This window comes from Ambystoma mexicanum, chromosome 5q, assembly GCF_040938575.1.
Source record: "Ambystoma mexicanum isolate Mex_15411 chromosome 5q, UKY_AmexF1_1, whole genome shotgun sequence".
NCBI lineage: Eukaryota > Metazoa > Chordata > Amphibia > Caudata > Ambystomatidae > Ambystoma > Ambystoma mexicanum.
Window position 1 is genome coordinate 225,760,214 of NC_090933.1, and position 23,344 is coordinate 225,783,557.

Consider the following 23,344-nt stretch of genomic DNA (forward strand, 5'->3'; position numbering starts at 1 on the left):
AACACCCTGCAGCACTTATTTTACAACAAACACACATGCTTTTTGTCCTTTACACCATGGCCAAACACTGAACCTTTTCAACCCCGCCTATTTACAAGATTAAACAATTCAATTGAAGACAGCGACCAGTGCATATGCAAAGAAAGTACCCATTGTGAACGTATGTTCATAAAAATAACGACTAGTTTCATAAACAATGTTAAATTTGATATTTTTAAAATTCATACATTATATTTTATCACAGTAAATTTCAAAATGTCGACCACACCACTCCTCTAAAGCCTACAATGGAGCGTGGTTAATAAAGTAATTTTTATACCAGTACATGGAACTATTGTTTAAATGTGAACATTGTAAACAATACAACTTTTGCTTTCAATTCTTTATTTAATAATGCAAAAGAACAATACATTTAAATGTAAACATATTTATTTTTTCTAAGAATGTATATGTTTCATATGCTGCATAGCTTTAAAAAGTGTGTAACCTAAATTTAGTTATATTTGTAATGCTAAATACAAATAAATATACATGTAGGTACTTGCGTACTACTCAGAACACTATATACAAAATGTTAATATGCATTTATGCAATAGCATCAAATGTCCTTACAATTATAGCGCACAGGTGTTTACAGTAAACAATGTGAGATTTCACATTTAGCACATTTCCTTACAATTATAATGTACAGGTGTGCATGCTAAACAGTAAGAATACCATAATACATAATGTACAACTCATTAACTGTATGCTTGACATCATAAGCATATTCATTTATCAACTGTGGAAAAGAAAACAAAGAATATTGACATCAGTCAACAATGATAATGCATGTGTGGTATACACAATAGTAACAGTAGCGTGAAGTCAGCATGAGTCAACCAGCAACTGACACACACACACACACCCATGCACTCTGTATGATTACAGTCACACAAGTGTAGAGAAAAAGATGAGTCACAATTATGGTACAAGAACAGCTCAAACCCAAATTGAATGATGCGAGGTCACGGCACCAAGCCTCCAAAGTGTATAGCGAAATTGGTCATCTCATCCTCGGCCTATGGAAGCCAGCGTCGAAACTACTGCATCTTGGAAGGATACCTAGCATCAGCAGCATCATTGAACAGACCTGGTATGTGACGTGCTTTTAAATGTATATTGCTACACAGGCACAACAAAACAAGTTCCTTCAACAGTCGCATTACCATAGGGCAGGGCGATTGTTGATGGCACGAACCACTGATATACTATCGGACCAGAACACCACATGTTCCCCCTTAAAACATTGGTTCAAATTGTCAGCGCTATGAGAACCGGGAATACCTCCAGGAATGTCACATTGCAGGTCAAAGCATGGTCAAACCATTCAGGGGGCCAGCCTTGGCCACACCAGCTGTTACCCAGATGGCCCCAAAGCCAATACTTCCTGCTGTGTCAGTGTGCAGTCCCAGTTGAGTACCCATATTGACCACCTCAGGCCACACCTGCACTACATTGAAATCGGTCAAAAATGCATCCCAGGTCTTGAGGTCTATTTCACCCCTTTTGACAATCTAGTAGCATAGTGCTTCTCTGTCCACCCAGGTATTACCCTAGCAATAGTCCATGAAAATGACCTAATCATTGGTATTATGCGTAGCACAAAGTTCAATTAACCCACTGGGCTCTGCAATTGGTCCAGTGTCACCTTTGCTTTCAAGCAGCTAGATACTGATTCTCTGAATTCCTGCACCTTAGCCTCGGATAAGCAGCAAACACCCTGTTCTGAATGAATTTTGATGCCCAAGAATGTTAACGTGGTCGCAGGCCCTCTGTCTTATCCTGCCCCAATGGTACCCCTAACACTCCAGTGCACACTTGCATTGGCCTGTAGCCGCGTTGCCCATGAACAAAAGACTATTCAAATTGTGCAGTAGCCTTGCCTCCTAACATTCCCTTCTGGTGGCCCACTCTAGAAGAGGGCTGAAAATCTCAAAATGACTGCAGGAACTCGTGCACCTCATGGGTATGCATTTGTCAAAATAGAAACTACCCTCATCTGGAAACCCAACAAATGATAGTCATCCGGATGTACCAGCAACAACCGGAATGATGATTCAATATTGGGTTTTGCCAACAGTGCACCTCTACCCTGCCTCTACAATTGTCTTGGCACTTTATCGAAGGAGACGTACTTGGCATAACATACCTTTTCATCAATCACATCATTCACCAAAGCGCCCCTTGAAATGACACGCTGTGTGTCATTCAGAATTTACCCTCCCCTTCTTTGGTACAATACCAAATTGGGATCAGACAAATAATTCAAATGGAGAGTGAGCCAACAGACTTCTGATCCTTTCTAACGTCCTTTCCTTCTCCACCTTCTCCCTCAGTACCTGTGGTTGCTTTACTGCTGACAATTAGTTCTTTGTGATGGCCGGGACTGTCAGACCCTGCAACAAATGGTATCAAAAAACCAAAGGAAATTCTATTTCACAAAAACTTAGCATCTTAGACACTATGATACTTGTTTGCTGATGCCCTTAGTGTGTCCTTCTGCACTGAAGTGGGCAAATCTCTGCCACTGAGTAAAGAACGCACAGTTCTATTTATGGTCCCTCTCGTTTAATCTATTGAGGCATTTGAACTCTGGGTGCCCCTATTCAACGTACATGGCACACACGTGTTTAAACTTACAGACAAACCTTGTACACACTTTTTTCTTAAATGCATAGCTTGCCCCTCTGTTGCCCCTTGATTGGAATCTGGTCTGAAAGGGGTGCCCTAACTTTTCAAAGCCCTGGCTTGCACCTTTTATGTTCCCTTGCCATATCACTGTGCAACTGACCCATGGCTCCACCACCCTAGACCCCCAATACAATTGCATTCTCCTAGCCTTGGCACTCCTAAATCACTCATCATAATTTAACCATGCCCCAAACACACATTCTCTGTAGATTGACAATGTCAGATGCATATTTGAAAACATCTTAGTGTGTGATTCTGGGTTTTTATCGACCATAACCGCTATGAAGATCATATTAACTGCAGTCCAATTCACAATCGACTTCTCCACCTGCTGTTTCTTTTCCTTTCCTTCTCCTTTGCCCTCTTTGCTGTCCTCAGTGCCAGAATATCAGATTTGTAGGTGCACCACACGCTTAGGCATTGCCACATGCCTGCAGCTGCCTAGGTAACAAGCTGGGAAGCATCACAAGGACGATCTACTGGCACCCTAAAAAGGTCAAGTAACTTTCTGCTTAATTCAGCAATAATATGACTAGCCCAACACCGGACCTCCATTAAACTGAAGCACCATCATGGCTTACCACACACGGGTGTATTCTAATAGAAAACACATTGAGACAATGCAATGAACTGTCTGTTAGCAACAAAAAACAATCAGTGCAAAGCATTCGCAAACTGGGCATAGACACATGCCCACCTTACCTAAACCAGATTACTCAGATAAATAGTATAAAGTCTAACATTTGCAAATCCAACACCACAGTACCACAGTAGGTCATAAAACAGATCACATGGCGGATCAACCGAACGTAATTCAAACACTGTGTTATGAGTTACGTGGACACAGGATTCACCGCTTACACTGCATAATCATGAGAGTTAAAGCATAGAAGGCAGAACAGACTCTCTTTCTAGACACTACCCTTTTTCATCATGAACAATATGCACACAGAGCACTTCAGGTTTGGTATTCACTAATGTGTTTGAGAATAGATGAATTGTCTTCAATAATGTTATTGTATTTATACTTTTTTACCGAATTACAAAATAACATGTTTATTAAAGCACTAACACGATTGAATTCCTTGTTTTTTTGCTATGTTATGTTTTATGTATTATTTTCTCTTTCTCTCCTCTTCAACAAATTTCTATGTAAATAACATTGTTGGTGAGTGCGGTAAAGAGTGCACACATAGGGCCTCATTACGAGTTTGGAGGTAGCCATGGTGCTATTAGCGCCTCGTAATAGGGCGGAATGGGTTTACCGGCACCATTACCGGTGCCGGTAAACCCATTTCGCCAACCTCGTAATGCGGCCCACAGTCTGGCAGAGTACGCTGGAGAATTATTTTGCTTTGTGAATTATTACTATTTTTTGTATTGCTGCATCTGAGATCGGCAAGCACTGCCTGTTTGATTGTATTTATTTCTTTTTTTATTTATTTTGTCATTTGTAGAGTGCACCAAGCCTGAAGGAATCCAGGGCACTGGTTACCCAGCAATTACATATAGTGAAGCTTGGGAGTAGATACAGCAATAAACAGTCCGTAATTATCAGTACAGCATAGTTACCTTGTTCAGTCAAATGCTAGAGGAGACAGAGTACATGGCTGGGATATGATGGTGCTCCATTCACCTGCTACCTCCATTCACCTGCTGCCTCACAGCAAGCTTTCAAATACAGAACAATGTGCGTGAGTGAGTGCAGTGAAGAGTGAACACACAGTCTGGCAGTCTAGCAGAAGAGCAGACTTTCAAAAGAAGCAGGGTGACTGATTGTATTCATTTCTTCTTGTAAAATATTAATTACTTTGCTTTGTGCATAGTGGTTGCAAAGTGAAGACAAGCAGTTTACAGTTCTCTTTCTCTTCACTGTATTCAGAGTATCCATAGTTATTTATGGAAGCAGAGCGCTGCTGAATTGTACTACTGTGTGTCAAAAAGAGCATCTGCTCCTTTAATCAACAAAGGGGACGGTGTGTGAGTGAGACGGACTCCTCCCCCTGCAGCGTGCAACCTTTAAAATCTTGCGGGACTTCGAAGCAGCCGCAGAGTGGTCGCAAAGTGAAGACAAGCAGTCTGCAATCCTCGCTCTACTCAATGTATTCGGAGTATGCAGAGTTGTTTATGGAAGCGGAGCGCTGCTAATTGTACTACCGTGTGTCAAAAAGAGCATCTGCACATTTAATCAACAAAGGGGATGCTGTGAGAGTGAGACAGGCTCCTCCCCCCTGCAGCGTGCAACCTTTACAATCTCGTGGGACTGCGAATCGGCCACGAAGTAGCTGAAAGGTGAAGACAAGCAGTCTGCAGTCTCCGCTCTACTCAGTGTATTCGGAGTATCCAGAGTTGTTTATGGAAGCGGAGCGCTGCTGATTGTACTACCGTGTGTCAAAAAGAGCATCTGCACCTTTAATAAACAAAGGGGACGCTGTGAGAGTGAGACGGGCTCCACCCCCCTGCAGCGTGCAACCTTTACAATCTCGTGGGACTGCGAATCGGCCACGAAGTAGCTGAAAGGTGAAGACAAGCAGTCTGCAGTCTCCGCTCTACTCAGTGTATTCGGAGTATCCAGAGTTGTTTATGGAAGCGGAGCGCTGCTGATTGTACTACCGTGTGTCAAAAAGAGCATCTGCACCTTTAATAAACAAAGGGGACGCTGTGAGAGTGAGACAGGCTCCACCCCCCTGCAGCGTGCAACCTTTACAATCTCGTGGGACTGCGAATCGGCCACGAAGTAGCTGAAAGGTGAAGACAAGCAGTCTGCAGTCTCCGCTCTACTCAGTGTATTCGGAGTATCCAGAGTTGTTTATGGAAGCGGAGCGCTGCTGATTGTACTACCGTGTGTCAAAAAGAGCATCTGCACCTTTAATAAACAAAGGGGACGCTGTGAGAGTGAGACAGGCTCCACCCCCCTGCAGCGTGCAACCTTTACAATCTCGTGGGACTGCGAATCGGCCACGAAGTAGCTAAAAGGTGAAGACAAGCAGTCTGCAGTCTCCGCTCTACTCAGTGTATTCGGAGTATCCAGAGTTGTTTATGGAAGCGGAGCGCTGCTGATTGTACTACCGTGTGTCAAAAAGAGCATCTGCACCTTTAATAAACAAAGGGGACGCTGTGAGAGTTAGACAGGCTCCACCCCCCTGCAGCGTGCAACCTTTACAATCTCGTGGGACTGCGAATCGGCCACGAAGTAGCTGAAAGGTGAAGACAAGCAGTCTGCAGTCTCCGCTCTACTCAGTGTATTCGGAGTATCCAGAGTTGTTTATGGAAGCGGAGCGCTGCTGATTGTACTACCGTGTGTCAAAAAGAGCATCTGCACCTTTAATAAACAAAGGGGACGCTGTGAGAGTGAGACAGGCTCCACCCCCTGCAGCGTGCAACCTTTACAATCTCGTGGGACTGCGAATCGGCCACGAAGTAGCTGAAAGGTGAAGACAAGCAGTCTGCAGTCTCCGCTCTACTCAGTGTATCCGGAGTATCCAGAGTTGTTTATGGAAGCGGAGCGCTGCTGATTGTACTACCGTGTGTCAAAAAGAGCATCTGCACCTTTAATAAACAAAGGGGACGCTGTGAGAGTGAGACAGGCTCCACCCCCCTGCAGCGTGCAACCTTTACAATCTCGTGGGACTGCGAATCGGCCACGAAGTAGCTGAAAGGTGAAGACAAGCAGTCTGCAGTCTCCGCTCTACTCAGTGTATTCGGAGTATCCAGAGTTGTTTATGGAAGCGGAGCGCTGCTGATTGTACTACCGTGTGTCAAAAAGAGCATCTGCACCTTTAATAAACAAAGGGGACGCTGTGAGAGTGAGACAGGCTCCACCCCCCTGCAGCGTGCAACCTTTACAATCTCGTGGGACTGCGAATCGGCCACGAAGTAGCTGAAAGGTGAAAACAAGCAGTCTGCAGTCTCCGCTCTACTCAGTGTATTCGGAGTATCCAGAGTTGTTTATGGAAGCGGAGCACTGCTGATTGTACTACCGTGTGTCAAAAAGAGCATCTGCACCTTTAATAAACAAAGGGGACGCTGTGAGAGTGAGACAGGCTCCACCCCCCTGCAGCGTGCAACCTTTACAATCTCGTGGGACTGCGAATCGGCCACGAAGTAGCTGAAAGGTGAAGACAAGCAGTCTGCAGTCTCCGCTCTACTCAGTGTATTCGGAGTATCCAGAGTTGTTTATGGAAGCGGAGCGCTGCTGATTGTACTACCGTGTGTCAAAAAGAGCATCTGCACCTTTAATAAACAAAGGGGATGCTGTGAGAGTGAGATGGGCTCCACCCTCCCTGCAGCGTGCAACCTTTAAAATCTTGTGGGATCGCGAAGTGGTTGCAAAGTGAAGACAAGCAGTCTGCAGTCAGCAGGTGAGCGGGAGAGCGGGAGAACTAAATTCATATTTATTTGAACCGCTACCTACACAGTGATTTTTTTCATTGCTGCGTGCGGCTACGCTGCTGCCAGTAGTTATCAGTAGCTAGCGTGCCGCTATTGTGCCACTCACCTTTATGTCCTGAATTTTATTTTCTCAAACAAGCATATTGGGGTCAGATCGGGACCAGACAGGTGGGGCTTGGTGAGGATTGTAATCAACGCTTGTCCCCAGCTGATAACCCAATGACGTCTGGGTGCTTAAGTGACTGAGCGTTCAAGGAGGCGCAACAGGAATAAAATGAGGTTCATAAATCAATGTTCTTCATCTGCCTGTGTGTCCAAGCGTCTAAGCGTTCAAAGGAACAAAGAGGAGCGCTTTGCTCATGGAGACTGCTCATGGAGACTCCGGGGCTAGGCCCTTTGATCCACGTAGACAGACATTGCTGCTTGGCCTCTGATTTACCTGCCATAGCGTCTAGCACTTAAAAACAATAAAGATCAAAGAAGGGGCAACAGCAGCACATGCAGTGAACTTGGAATCTCTGTTTTAAACCATTTCAAAATTAAACGGACTGGTGCTTCTGCATAAAATCCACATAAATGGACATGGCAGCGCTCACACACTGTCCCATAGACGTCAGGGTTGAAATTGCCACAAAACAGGTTCATCCCGCAGTATTTTGGAAAATGTAAATGAGATCATTCCGAAAGAAACGCCTCTTGCTGAAGTTCTTCTGTGCCACCTTGAAGAAACACACCCTCCAAGTATGATTACATTAACGCCACCAGTGCCAGTGGGGGCAGGTTCTTCTCAATCAGCCCACTGGTCAAAACGGGGGTCCCAAAGGTGGTGACCCTAGAAGGAGAGCCCTGCGTAGTAGATCATCAAATATATACCCTTGGCTCAACGGCTCTAGGAAAAAATAATAAGATTAGTTGTTCAATAAGGGAGCAGACCACTTGGAAGCGAGGGGTTTGACTCCTATCACTTTGCAAGCAAAACAATGTTTTTTTATACACGTGCATCTATTCCACCAGAGGCCAACAGCGTGGAACAGGGGTTTAAGCCAAAAGATAATCTGCCAATAGTTACACAGCTACTTGTACCCAGAACGGACATGGAGGAGGAGAATGAACTACTCCAAGTAACAGAGAGAGAATCTCCCTCACAAGCTCTGAATGGTCTTTTAGACCGTAATGAAGGGACGACCAAAGAGGGTTCACTTCACAGCGCAAAAAGGATGTCTGATGCCACCTTTGGCAGTGGAGTGGTAGGAGATTCAACATCTGAAGAAAAATCTACAGTACCGGACGTTAGGGCACTGAGAGTCCCTGCGGTGGGAACAAAGCGCAAAGAACTAAACCAAGAGGAACAAGATAATTCAACTAAATCAAAAACTACAAACAAACGAGGGATTTGGGGCCCTCAAAGACTCTCAGCCCATCCAGACTCTATTTGCAAACGGCGTAGACTTGCATCTGTTTCGGAAGATCGACATAATTTGAAGGAAAGAACTATATCAGAAGAAGATCTGTTATTAGATCTTGCAGCCTCACAAATGGAAGATGAGGCAGCACCCCAATATGAAGGAAGACCTCCGCTCTAACTTGGACTGGACCCTAAATTGATAGCAACTCTTTTTATCACCATGGCTGCCTCCAAAATCATGTCCGGGTTCCTTGAATGAGGAATTACAGAGTCATTCCAACCTTGGAGGACCCGGTAATTCCTCATTCAAAATACCAATCATCATTCCCATTTGAGCCCCCATAGGGCTCAATGGGAATGGGGAATTGAGCTAATAACGGGCCCTTTAACAACAAGCCCGTTATTAGCTCCCCGGCCCCCTTGCGGGACCCGCAAAGGACGTCTGGTCTGACCAGACGTTCAGAGTGAGTCCCGCAAGGGAACCTCATAATAGGGTGGAATGGGTTTATCGGCACTGGCACAATTACCGGTGCCGGTAAACCCATTCCGCTAACCTCGTAATGGCGCACTATGTCTCCATTCATGGAGCTATACGAAAGTATAGTGGAACAGCTAAAAGATCAAGCAACAGTAATCACCATGTTACATTCAAACATGGTTTTCATGGAAGGGTTCATTTCGGCGCTGCAAGGGAACATGGATAAGAACAGTGAGGAAATGACAAATATCCTTCGGAGTATTATTGACCCTATAGCCTTTTCCTTTCTTGTAACAATTTAACAGTTTCACCAGTTCAAAATGTATCATCCACCATTGAGAACAATAATTCATTGTTAAACTTAAGCCTTCAAAGAGACTCTTTGGGGGAACCGGGTCAGGTAACTGATGTAAGAGACCATATGATAATATCATCGGAACTAGTTTATCAACTACGCCAGATTTGGAATGGCTAATATCGATTACTGAGTCAGCGTACAGTGATAGTGATAGTGGAAACTTAATTTGAAGAGGTGGTACTCCCAGTGCCCTCCCTAAATTCGGTGGCCATTACAGTAGATGCACCCTTTGCTCTAGGCTCTAATGGGCAAAGGAACAGGCAGATTTAAAGGGGATCCTCTCGAGAGTTGTTGTTATCCTTGAGAATTACGTTGGGCTTGTACTAAGAAAAAATGTTTTGAATCCATTATGCCAGCAAAATTCATCAACTGACATAAATGATGACGTTGACCGGCTTTCTATTTCGTCATCTCAAGCAGCCATGGTCTCTTGCCATACCACCATCTACATTCCCTCTGGAACAACAGATGGGCCAGACCAGTTGACCACGATGCCCCCATTCATTGTTGAGCCAGTCATGGTTGATTCATCCCCTTTGTTGATAGAAGAAGTGGACACAGTAGTAAGCATGGCCCCCACTCACCATACGCCATGGAAAAGGCCTGAGCGGAGACCAAAGTATCCACTTATTGGAAAAAACATGTTAGCATGCAAGACTTTCTCCTTTTCACAGAATACCAAACCAGGCTAAACCTGTCTATGGTCTAAGGAAACCTGAGGGCCATCGCTACCAACAATGTCTCCAACATTTGAAAGGATGGCAATGTTAGACAAGTTCAACTATGGGGCACCATGGACAGATGGTTGCAATTGGGGGTAAGAGCCATCGACTCCAGCTGCCCCCAACAACCATTCGCTGTTGTGATACTTGAATTATCATCATTCGCTGCTAGCAAAATTATGGTCACATGACCAAACGCTTTGGAAACTAATATGTGCCCTATTGTTCCGAATAGAGGAGTGACCGTCGACACGTATCATTTTAATGTAGCACCTGTTACCTTGCCAAAGCAAGTCATTTATAGTTCTGAAATTATGCAAGGCCTGTAGAAGGCTCATTGTGCCGAAACATATTTACCCATGGGGAAATGGGTGAAATTGTAGGAATTAAATCCTTCAGCTGAGAGCTCTTTTATGAACCGTGACTTTCTATTGAATTTATTCCATCCTATAAAGCGGCTGAACTACATTGGTTCTGATGGCATCGCTCATCTTTAACTTCCTGATCTTGGCAGTCCATCGAACATGGTGGCTGCAGAATTTGTATCTCCAATTAATTGTCAAACTTCTTAGTTCATCTTATTCTGAATTGAAATCCTTAGGTTTCCAATTAACTGTGTGTCGCAAGCTGATATTAAACTCACAGAGATTATTCAACCATCCGTCTGGCAGGTGGAAAAGGCGTTTATGGCAAGTAGCCACAACATGGAGAGAGCCACCCTTCTTTCCTTCCTTTAAACCAACCCCAAAGCCATAGTTATATTGGGATATGATCCGTTGGATTCCAGAAACATTTGGAGGCAGAAATTATTGATGCCTACCCACTGAATATTAAATCAGATGGCTATCATGGAACACCCAGGGTTTTCGGTCCTTTTTATATCACCCTGGGCACTTTTCTCACATTAAAAACAGTGACATCTTTTTTATTGCAGGAAACGTGGTTGTGAAATGACTTTAAGATTGATAGATGTAATATATTATGCCACCTAGCAATAACTAAGGAACCTGGATGCCCTATGGGGGGGAGTCTGGCGATTGGAGCAAGGGCTCAATTTAAGTTAAGCAAATATGCATCAGATCCAACCATACCTCAAGTACTGACTGTGTCCCTTGAGAATTCTTCCATGCCAGCAAACAGCAAGTTGATTAATTTGTGTGAACCTCCTGGTGGGCTGCACACAAAAACTATCAGGAAAATAATTGAGAGGCTAAGTGGTTGGAACTGTACCCATGTAACACTATTACTATTGCAGGTGATTTCAATGCTCATTGCCACCCTACTTCCATTGATGCTGATGGAGATGCAATCAGGGGGATTCAGGCACCTTCATTGGTGGAAATGAACATCTGTGGTAAAGGTTTTCAGTTCCTTTCTTGGGCTATGGAATGAGGGATGCATTGACTTAATGGTTGAGTGGCCCCCGACATCCATGGGCAGATAACATTTGCTAATCATATGGGCACTTCGACCATGATTCATTTATTTATTTAGATGGAAAATTGGCATTTGATCCAGGAGTTTGAGGAACTGATTTCTCAATTTCCTGCCGTCTCTGTTCCAGTGTAAGACAATCATGATTCACTACAGTTATTGGGGGAATGAAAGGAGCAGCAGCAGTGAGCACTGGGGCTGTTTGCGGAAATATTGTGGGGTATTGAATCAGGCTCCTGATGGGTATTGACTGCTGACACAAGATCATCAAGGGGTTGATAGTGTAAAATAACTGTTATTTCCTGGTTGTTGCTGGCTTTTTTCTTTTGGGCTATTGTGTCATACTTCTTAATGACAGCTGATTTAGCTTTCTCTATATGTTTAGTAGGTACAGTGAGGCATCGTATAAAGGGTTCTATGTAATAATGTACCCTCAAAAATATCGCCATGCAAAAATGTCACCGAAAAATTGCCGTTTTTTGTGGGGACATTATTGCATGGAACACGCGGGGGACACCCCTGCAACCCCCAAACCCTTTTTTTCTCTTTATTTTTTATTTTTTTATTTTTTTTTGCTGCCCCTGTCCCCATATATATGGTCACCCATATAATATCTCCACGACCTTTTCCAGGCGATATTATATACGGCGACCATATATATGGGGATAATATTACCTCATACCCATATAAAGCACTTTGAGCTGATTCTTGCTGGCGCCGAAATCACCTTCATATTTTTGGTTTTCTTATTATCAGGTTAGGACTTGGAACAATGTTTACTTTTATTGTTTTTTTAATTATGTTTTTTGGTCCCAGTAGATAAGGTTTGTCCCGATTTAGGCTTGGCCCTGTCAGTTCTATCGCTGTCTGAACGAGAGCATGAGTAGTTTGTAGATGAACTGGCATAAGACAGGGTGCATCCTCACTTTTGCTTACCTAAATTGGTACCATTGACGGTTTGCAGAGTGTGGATGAACGCTCTTATGCGATTACATTACTTTTGATCTTGTCCTGCGGTTTAAAGAAATTAATTAAAGTCCTCTATTCTAACGAAAGCTACAGTGATCCTACCAGTAGAGCAAGAAGCACAATAGTTAATGATGACAGTGAACAAAAACATCACTTGGTGTTAACTGATGTCTTTATCCATACTTTATATGATATAGAAGAAAAAACTTCCTCATATGCAAAATGTGGTCAGCTTTTCCGTTACTAGTTGTACATGTTTCTATTCCTTTGGAAAGAAAGAACTGATCTCTCGTTTGAAAAAAAGAACATCATAAATTCATCAGATCACTAATAGATGGCACAACAAACTGGATTCTGAAAGCAACTCTTGGTGATTTTTTTTCAGATTAGTATTTATGCACCCACTGAAAAACCAAAGGCTCTTTTAAGAGTCAACAACATACTTGAATGTAAACATATGAAAGTTGCCACAACACCATCAACTTCTAGTATACAATTAAAAGTCTAAATTGAGAAATTACATTTTTAGGTTCCTAGTGATTCCATCAACAGCCAAACCATAGACAACTATACCAATATCCAAATGCAAGACAAGTAGTCACGTTTCAGCTAGCATCTCATGCCAGATTCTTCCCATTTCTAAGAACAGAAACAATACCTGCCATTGCCACACAATTTAATGATGCTCAATTTCAATGACCGTTAAACTTTAAACTTTGCTAAACTCACTGAGCTATCTTATGGCTATATTATCAGGTAGAGGGAGCTATTAAATTAGGCCAAAATTATCATCAATAAAATGTTTCATAACATGAAATGTGAACTAATCTCTGGAAATAGGTATATGGTTAATTTCTTAAATAGTTCATGCCATTCTTCAGCCGCTGCTCCTTCCAGCATCCCTTCACATAAACCATCCCCTTTCCTCATTCCACCCACATTCCATTTCACCTTCCACCCCCTGTCACATCCAAATAGCTAGGATACAATACATCTTCCCCCTTACAACATATTCCTATTGCAAGCAAATATTTATGGATTGAAACAGAACGGAACAATCGGGATGTGGGGTAAACAGATGCGAACGATTCAACCCTACAACACAAAACAAAGAATAAGCTTAAACAATACCTACAACTCCAAATATGTTGGAATCACACCTTGTGAATTTCTTTCACTACAAAAGACTTGCTCCAAAAATGCTATACCATTCTCTGAATGTGTGCGAGACACCAACTTAACTATTATGAACCTTGTCCTGGTACCCAACACATGGTACTGGCCCAACATATCAATCTCAAACCTCTCCCATACGCTTAGGGGAGGTTGTGTTGTCTAATTTTCCTATCCACTAATTGTAACGCTCTTATCTGAATTGTTAAATGGACAGCAATTTCTCACCTATGTCTACTCCTGCCCACCAATACTGGACTCTCAATTTTGTCTTAGTGCCTGTGATTTCCAGGTGTTTCTTGTGGGCTATGTTCATCAACCTTATCCTCAAGGACACCTGAGGGACTAACAGATTTCCCCTAAGCAACATATTTCCCTCTTACCTCCCAATATGGCCAGTATTCCTCATATTTCTTTTATTTTTCAGCCAACTGTCCTTACAGCGATTAATTACTTCAACTAATGGCACATTCTTCCTGGCTTCTTCTTCCCACTCTTTCCTGGAAATCACCTCACTTACCTGCATTAATACACTCACCACAATTTCACCACAACTTCATCCATCTGTTCACCATCATCACTTTCACTCTCCATAAGCATACACAACAGAAAATCTACCACTGTATTCCAAATTCCTGGCACATACTCTACTCTATAGTCAAACTCATTTGCCTTCAAACTCAATCGGCCCAATTGCAGTTTAGCTGTCCATAGGCTTTCAACTTAGAGAAATTCCACTAGATGCTTGTGGTCTGTCCTTAATGTACACAGTCTTCCCCAAATATAATGCTTCAAATGATGCCATCCCCAAACACAAGCTAGCAAATCTCGCTCAATCGCATAGCTTATAATATTTTCTAATACTATGTACAATGATAACACTGCAAATAACTCCTTCATGCTTGCATCAGCAGTTATCACAGTTAAATGCCCCACTATAAATCCTGGCAGTTTTTCAGCAGCACATAGTCTTTCATTTATCAAACCCACTGCTCTTTCACATTCATCAGTCCACTGGAATTTCAAATCCTTCCTCAACAATTCTCATAAAGGCAGTGTGATGTCTTCAAAGTTTTTAACAAACTTATTAAAGTACTCCACGAATCCTAGGAATGGCCGTTCATCATCCTTACTCTTCGGTTGCAGTGCTTCCTTAGTAGCCTCCATTGGCCCTTCATTGGGCTTGTATCCTTTTTCATTTATTATGTGACCAAGATATCCCACTTCCTTTACACCAAACCTGCATTTTTCAGCTTCAATTGTCAATCCATTAAGATTATTCAACACTGTTTACAGTCTTGCATCATGTTCATCCTGCTCTCAACCATAACTCAGAATATCATCCTGGTAGCCCACTCACCCATCCATTCCTTTCATTAGGTGGTTCATTGTGCTATGAAATATTTATCGGCATACACCAGTCCAAATGGGAACCCTTGATACCTGAACATTCCAAATGATAAATGACGTAAGATTCCTACAATCTTCTCTTAAATTAATTTGATGGTATGTTGCTGACAAGTCTAAGACCGTGAACACTGGCCCATTTATACAATTCACCTTCTCTGCCGTGTGAGGGGAAGGGTACTTATCCACCAAGCTCTTTTAGTCAATCCTCAAAGATCAACACACATCAGTATCTTCCCCATTTTCTTGAGAGCCACTACAACGGAGCTTACCCAAATAGCTGGTTCTATCAGTTCTATGATATTTCCCTTGAAGGTATTCTCTGACCCGTGTTTGCTACTGGTCCTGCATCTTCTTTTAAAATAATTATGTGCGCATATCCTTTGAGGCACCCAATAGAGGACAAGAACATTCCTTGTTCCACCCACAACATTAGCACTGGTTCTCCCTTACATATAATGATGTCCTGGTAGATGTTATATAAACAGAAGTGACCAATACACTTCATTAGCACCAGGCACACACGGCGCAACGGGAATACTGTGTGGTGATTGGCTCATTTGTGAGCCATTACACACGGTATTCCCTTTAACGCCGTGCGTGCCGGCTACTCTGTTCCCGGCGAGGGGCGTTGCAGCCCCTCAGCCAATGAGGAGGCTCGAAACAGGGCAATCCCCGCTCCGAGCCTCCACATGGCTAGAGGCTTCCTTCGTCCCCCGCCGGGGACTCAGGTAAGAATGTTTTTTTTTCCTCCCTCCTCCCACCTTCCCCCCACCCGACTTACCTTCTATCCTGAGATCTCCGGAAGGGGACAATGGAAACCTCCAGCCGTGTGGAGACTTGGAGTGGGGCCATCCCCGCTCCAAGCCCCCACACGGCTGGAGGCTTCCATCATCCCCCGCCGGAGACTGCTGTACTTTTTTTTTTTTCTTCCCCGTCCCCCTCCCTTCCACCCTCCCAACCCCACTTACCTTCTTTTTTCTTCTAGTCTTGGGAGCAAACGCGCTGGGAACACTTGTGTTCCCAGCGCGTCCGCTCCCGATGGCCGCCATGGAAAGGGAAAACGGACTATGTTTTCCCTTTCCCGGTGGCCATTTTTTTTTCATTTTTTTTTTTTTTTTTCTGTTTCGAAACAAGCGAAACAGAAAAAAAATGCCATTAGCACCCCGGTCTAACTGGCCGGGGTGCTAATGGCAATAAGACCCTCGGCGGCGGGCCAATACCGCCCATGGTAATGCCCCCGGGGCTTCGTTAAGTATCTATGGCCCCGGGGGCATTACCTGGGACGGTATTGGCCCGCCGCCTTGGGTCTTATTGCCACAATGCAATGGGCTAGGCAAGTAAGGGACCTGATATGAGATCTGGATTTATTGTGTATTTGAGAGAGCACACCCACTATTTAAGTCTAATAGAAATTAAGGGGCCGATTCATGGAACAAACGTGCGCCAAAAATCCCAGCGCAAGCTGGCGCAAGCGTGAGAAAGCAAGCGCACGCACACACGTACGATTCAAGGAAGGTGCTGCGCGTGTTTTCCACTGGTTGGAGGAAGCCCGGACCCAGCTTGTGGCCACATTTTTCACCTAAACTCCCACCCCTGTGGTGTGCACACTGGCCTGGCACATACCAGGTGACAATCGATGATGACAAAGAGACAGTCAACTGTCACAACCTTACCACCCTGAGAATGTTGCCATGGAAGTGCCACATTGTGTGCATCCCTAGCTACTTAAACATAAGCAATCCTGTGTGACCAGAAGGCACACATGCAAGGTGTGAATCATACAGACCTGCAAAACAGGCCATGACTATCACTGGTATGTCATCCAAACCCTCCCAAACCACAACAGGACATGGCAAATAATAGCTATACGCCAACACAGTACCAATAAGGTACACATTGATATTTGAAAAATGTAAAGTGGCATCAGACAATTATGCCTGACAAGGAATCAGATGAAATGACGGACCAACAACCTCCCACCCAAAAGAAGTAATGCCCAAATGCATTCCAACAGTTTAAGTTGTAACATAACAATGAATGCCTGCCTACATGCACAGTGTGCATAGCAAAATCAAGACTGCACCTTCTGTGCGCCATGTCCACCTCAGTCAACACACTGCTCAGCGCACAGCATAGTGAACAGCCATTGTGTGTGATGCACCCCCTAAGCATCACATCTAAGCGACAAACTACATCAAAAAGCAAAATATGCATGTACAGGATCCACAATTGATCATAGATCATGTGCTGCTGGGACACAGTGGGCACCAGAAGGCAAACAGAGTGTACATGTGGACATGGAAGGGTGGTTGTACAGTAGTGGATCAAGGTGCGAGTGTGTGGGTCAGTAGGGACATGCACTCAATATATGTATGTGCAATCAAGTGACCATCAGTTTCCTCTACACATCACATGCGAACATTCAACATGTGTACACTCCAGCCTGTCAAGCCACAACTATTCCCTCACACCTGAAAGCTAAACACAACACATGAACAGGCATTGATCAGCAGAATACATCATGTACATAGGATAACGCAATTACAATGTCAGGGTGCACATCACACTGTAGGTCAAGGCAACTGTCAACAACAAAACACCACCCCTCCCTCACAAATCACCATGACCCACTGAACAACTGCACCTGGGTTATGTAGCCTTCATTCTTGAAGTTCACCTGGCCACAGGATCACCCTTCCCCTTTGTCACCATCTCCCACCTTGTGTGCAAAAAGTGTCCAGCACCCTCAGAGGCCACCTTCACTTGCAAAAACACCAAATCAAAGAGAACTGAAAGCAGGACAACACAGAAGCCAAGCAAAAAGCCTGCAGGCAGCAAAACAAACCAGAAGAGCCTCCAGTAGATGAGTTGAAGTAGCAGTACGTCACAAAGCCCAAGTACTACCACAATGACGTAACAACCAAGGTAGCACAGTAAAACAATGTCACAACAGGATGTGTACCATGTGTGGTACATAACACAGAATAATGCACCACGAACTGATGTGTACTGTCACAGCTCCCGTGTACAGGTGCAGGAGTGGCACGAACCAACCACCCCCACGGTGGTCTGGGTGCCTGCAAGGTCAAACTCACACAGGCCTCTGAGACCCTGGTGGGGAAGGAGGGTCAGGGATATGCAGTCGGGACAGGCATTGCTATACTGTATAACCAGAATGAGGGGCAGGAGAGGGGAGTAGGATTCACACGGGAAAGTAGGAAATGCACAAAACTGTACTACTCACATTAACACATACACAAGTACAGAAAACCTGATCATCATGCACATAGTAACAAATTACTCAAATGGAAGACAAAGAGAAACTTATCTCTGGGGTGAGTGATGGCCCCCTGCCTGCGCACTCTCAGGTCCGGTAACAGGAGCAGTTTCATGCTGCAAAGAGAGCCACAGTTACTAATCTGTGCGTGCCCATAACACACAAACACACCACCATATATGCCCCAAAGTAACAAAATAGTCTACAAACAATCTGGTGTGGATGCTTCGTACCCATACGTAACATTAGCCCTGTGATGGTTCATACACAGTCAATGCAGGAAGACATGTGCCACTGGGTGCGTTGCAAATGGAAGACCAATGTGTCACGAATCACACAACATGCAATGTTCCCTGGGTAAGCAGCCAGACGCATATAGCAAGGTATGACGAAAGAACAAGTCGTGTTCCACCATGACCCAAATAAAGTAGGTAGTGCATGTGTCAAATTCTACATGGTAATGAAATGCACTGCACACAAGTCTGTCCCTTGCTATCTGACCCTGTGAGCTGCTTCTTACCATGTCTTGGAATGCTACATGGCTAATACAAGTGCCTCAATGGACCATGGTGGACCGGAAGGGTATGTGCCACTGGCCCTGCAGGTGCCCCAGACAACTTTCCCATCAACTAGCCATTAGTACACCAACGCATCTCAGCTGTATTGTGTGCTTCAACACCAATATTTGTACAAGCTCACTGTCAGTGCTGCCACTAAGCATGCATGTGCAACTGGCCAGGTGGAAGGTCTGCTGCGTTGTGGCCCCCCTGTGCTGCTCACCTTGCCTGGAGTCCCTTGAAACACGTGAGCTGTTTTCGGATGTATGAGCGCAATCCCTGTGCCTCTGCTTGCACACACATGCACATGTCGGCACCACCAAACATGTCCAGCTTCTAGACGTCCAATGGCCCATGTCTGCTGGCAAAGGTGGTCTGGAGGCTCATCCCCCTGCAGAAAGGGCATGAAACACATGATTAATGCTTTGAAATCATCTGTGTGTGTCTCTTCAGGCATTACATGACTGGACCATGTCAGAGACGTACAACACAAATCACACCATCAGTCCGTCTTTCACAGGCAAACTGTTGAACACACTATCTATGCCATGAATTGCGACAAGCACATGTGCAGTATAGATAATAAACATACTACACAATGAATAGCAATGAATGTACACATCAATCATGAAACCCCCCATCTAGCGAATGAAGAACAGTGGTCAATAACACCCCTATCATCACCACTAGAGGTGTTAACACAAGTTTCAAAGCAGCAGACATGCCACAGATATGACCTTCCAGAGCCCTTGTGTAATAGGCAATTGCACCGAACCATCCTTGCAAGCCCATGGATAAGGGAAGCAGGAGTGGCATATGTGAGTCAAGGACCCCAAGCTGCAAACACATACAGAAGACAAGCTTGAAGGCCCCAGCTGGAACAGACAGTGGATGCTCTCCAAAGCCACAAAGCACCACACCTTCACATGAAAGCACAATAGACAAATCATTTTAAACTATATTAACTAATTACACTAACTGTGAAAATCCGACATTACCCATTTAAACTAACTATCAAATTGAAACTAATTAACTAAACTAAAAGAAAAATCAATAATGGCCACATACGACCGGGGGGGGGAGGCACCCAGGAGGGGGGAGGTACAGGATGCTGCTCAACACCCACATGCGATGATGTTGAGGAAAAAAAAAACCTCCATGGGCTCAACGCCTGCACAGCCTGACCTATGTGGGAGATAGATTGTCGTCCGTGTCTGGCTGTTCCTGGAAAGGAGTACGTGGCACAGGAGCCTGACCGCGCCTAGCCGCAGCTTGCCCATCATCGGCAGCAAGTCTGCCGGACGGGTGAGTCTGGTTCAGTGCGGCGATCACACGTAGGTCTGCATGCAGAACCTCCCGTGATACACATGCTTCCTCTTGCAAGGTAGCACGTGTAACACAGAGTTTCTCCTGCAAGGCCTGGCTGGACAACTGCTGCACCTCCCGGCAAGCATGTAGCTCAGCCGAGATGGTACGCTCAAGTTGCGCAAACCTCTCCTCTGCCTGCTCCCTCTGGGACATCAGAAGGACACCCAGAGTGGATCTGAGGGAAGCATACTCTTGCCTCAGGACCTCCATGTGTGCCTCTGCGTGAGCAGCAATTGCTTTATGCAGAGACGTCATTTCAGCCTGGCATGCCCTGTCTGAGGCCACCATGCCCAGCCTGAGCGAGCGGGCCGTGGACCGTGCCGCCTGCTGCTGGAGAAGCACCTGCCTAGCAGGGGGGAGCACGGATTGGGCCACACGCTCCATACTCTCAGCGATGTTCTCCATTGCTGCCCCCTGCCGTTCAGAATTGGCAGTCATGTCTTGCTCCCACTCAGTATAGTGCCGTTGCGCGCGGCGATCACATAGCTGGGCTTGACCCCTATGGGACCCAAGGACTGGGTGTCTTTGTTGTGTTGGCACCGCCCGCGGCTGCACGACTACATGCCCACGTTGACGTGATGGCCCAGGCACATCAGTGACTGGTGTGGAGGGTGACCCTGCGTCCCGATCCACCACAGGCGAAGGTTCCAAGACTGTCTGACCCCTCAGTGCAGGTGTCGCGGAGAGAGGAGTGCCCACATCAGAATCACTCACCCCTGACATATGGACCTGATGCTCATCCAACTCGACATGGAAGTCAGAGTGGTCATCAGGGCTGGACTCATTGCCAGCCAGAGACAAGATGGACTGTAGCACATGTGGATTTTCATAGCCTACCACCCCACGACCCCCACTCGTGCCGGGTTGCTGTAGTGATAACAACCCTGTGCCTGGCATGACAACACCATCCTCTGGATCCATTGCGTCTACATCTGAAAAGTAGAGAGAAAAAAGGTCACTACACATGTTAGAAGCACACAACACACACACACACAGACACCAAACACATCAAGCAGACATGTCACACACAAAATAGAACCTGCCATGCATGCTGGGTCAACTTGAAATTGCTTCTGTGATTAGGTATGTCGAAAGGTGTCAGTTTGCACTGAAGTGGGTCAATGCAGTGCAGCAAATATGTACGTTACTCACTATCTACATGTACAAGAACTTCATGATGTGTGTCAGAAAATGTGAAGGCCATGCAAGGTCAAATTCAGGCATCACGTGCAATGTGCATTCAATGGGTAGCATGTCTACAAGCAAACCACCTCTCCACCCAAGTGCAAATGCAGGGATGCCTAGCATGGTATCAAAAGGCTGAACATAGACCTGTGTATTGACAGACAGTGTTGACTAGCATCAACAGCATCATGTGAATCAAGTGACAATACAGAAAATGATGATGGGGCAGTAATCAGGACACATGATGAAACCTCTGGAGTACACCCACGTGTGAAGAAGACACTACACCAGTTGGACAGAGTCATTGGCCATTAAATAGGCTGAGGGCTGTGACCCACACAGACTGTCAGGCCCTAAACATGTGTGAAACGCAGCACTGAGCCACAGTGGACATGGGAAGGCTGAGGAAATGCCATGCAATGTATGTTACCCAGGACTTGTATTACAGTGATCATCCAGTCAAGGACACATAGGGGCATGCGTGGAATGCACATGGAGCATGAATGGGCACTCATGTGCCTGCGAGGCATCTGACCTCTGCACAGTCCAAGTGAGATACCCTGCATCAAGTACTAAGGATGTACCCACAGCATATGTCTGGCATATTGGCCGCTGGAAGTTAGCATGTACACAGGATGCATGAACAGGGAAGTAACCAACAGCAATATTGAAGCAGACCAGTGCAAAGGTGGTGGAATTGGGGTGCAGAGCGGGGGGTGGAGGGGCAAGGGAGCATGCCTACATGGAGTACCCGCATGCAGGCAGAGGACACATGCACGTCAGTTATGCTATGACATTGTCCCTGGGCTGAGAGGAAGGTCACCCCACGCTACATGCAGAAGGGCCAGTGAGCTGGAACATGGACCAGAGGGGCATACTGGTAACCAGCATGTGAGTAGGGTGCAATAGTGGTGATGCGGACAGTCCTCGTCTGCTCCACATGTCCACCATCCAGCAGAGCAGACATGCATCAGGGAAGCATTGCATTACTTGCACATCAGAACCATGTACAGGTGACATGTAGTGGCAGTCATGCACAACACATCACAAAAGTAAAAAACACACGTCCTCAACAAACACGCATCAACACTCACTGGACTGGGCATCAAAGTCCGGCATCTCTCCCACTCCTTCGACCTATTCAGATGGTATGAACTCTGCAACGAGTGACTCATGTGGAGTGAGGTCATCCTCCTCTGGTGCAGGCCCACTGCCAGTCACCAGAGTCAAGTTGTAATTTGAGGCACGCTTAGCTTTAGCACTGCGTTTGAGGTCATTCCAATGCTTTTTGTACTATTGTACCGTGCGGACCTCATGGCCGAAGGCACTCAGATGTTCCGCAACTTGCTTCCAGTGGGTATCACGGTAGGCAGCCGTAGTCTGACAATTAGCACTCACTAGCATGTCACGGCTGTGGTCCCGCATGTAGTCCACGAGGAAGTCCAGTTCCTGGTTGCAGAAAGGCTTCTTCCTCGATGTGCAGGAGGTTGTGGCTGTGTGTGGGGTCCCAGCCTGTGCTGCAGGTGCAACCTTCCTCCTCTTGGATTGTGGCACAGACCCTGGCTGGCTAATGCCGCCCTGATCAGTATGGCCAGTGGGTTCGGTGGATTGAGCCAAGGGAGTGGCAGGTGGAAGGACGACCAAAGGCCTGACTTGTGTCAGTGGCAGCTGGGTGCCCTCTCATGGACCCTGCGCAGCAACATCCGCTGTGGCAGGGTCATTGACTGCAACTGTCCTGGTTGGCAGACTCACAACCGGGGTGTTGTTGGCTGCATCTGACTCTGCACTTGCCAACACCCGGCTGTTCGGGGCAGCAGATGACATAACTGCCCCAGGGACACATGTCTTGGTCAGGGCAGCCCTGCGTGCCCCTACAGTTTCCC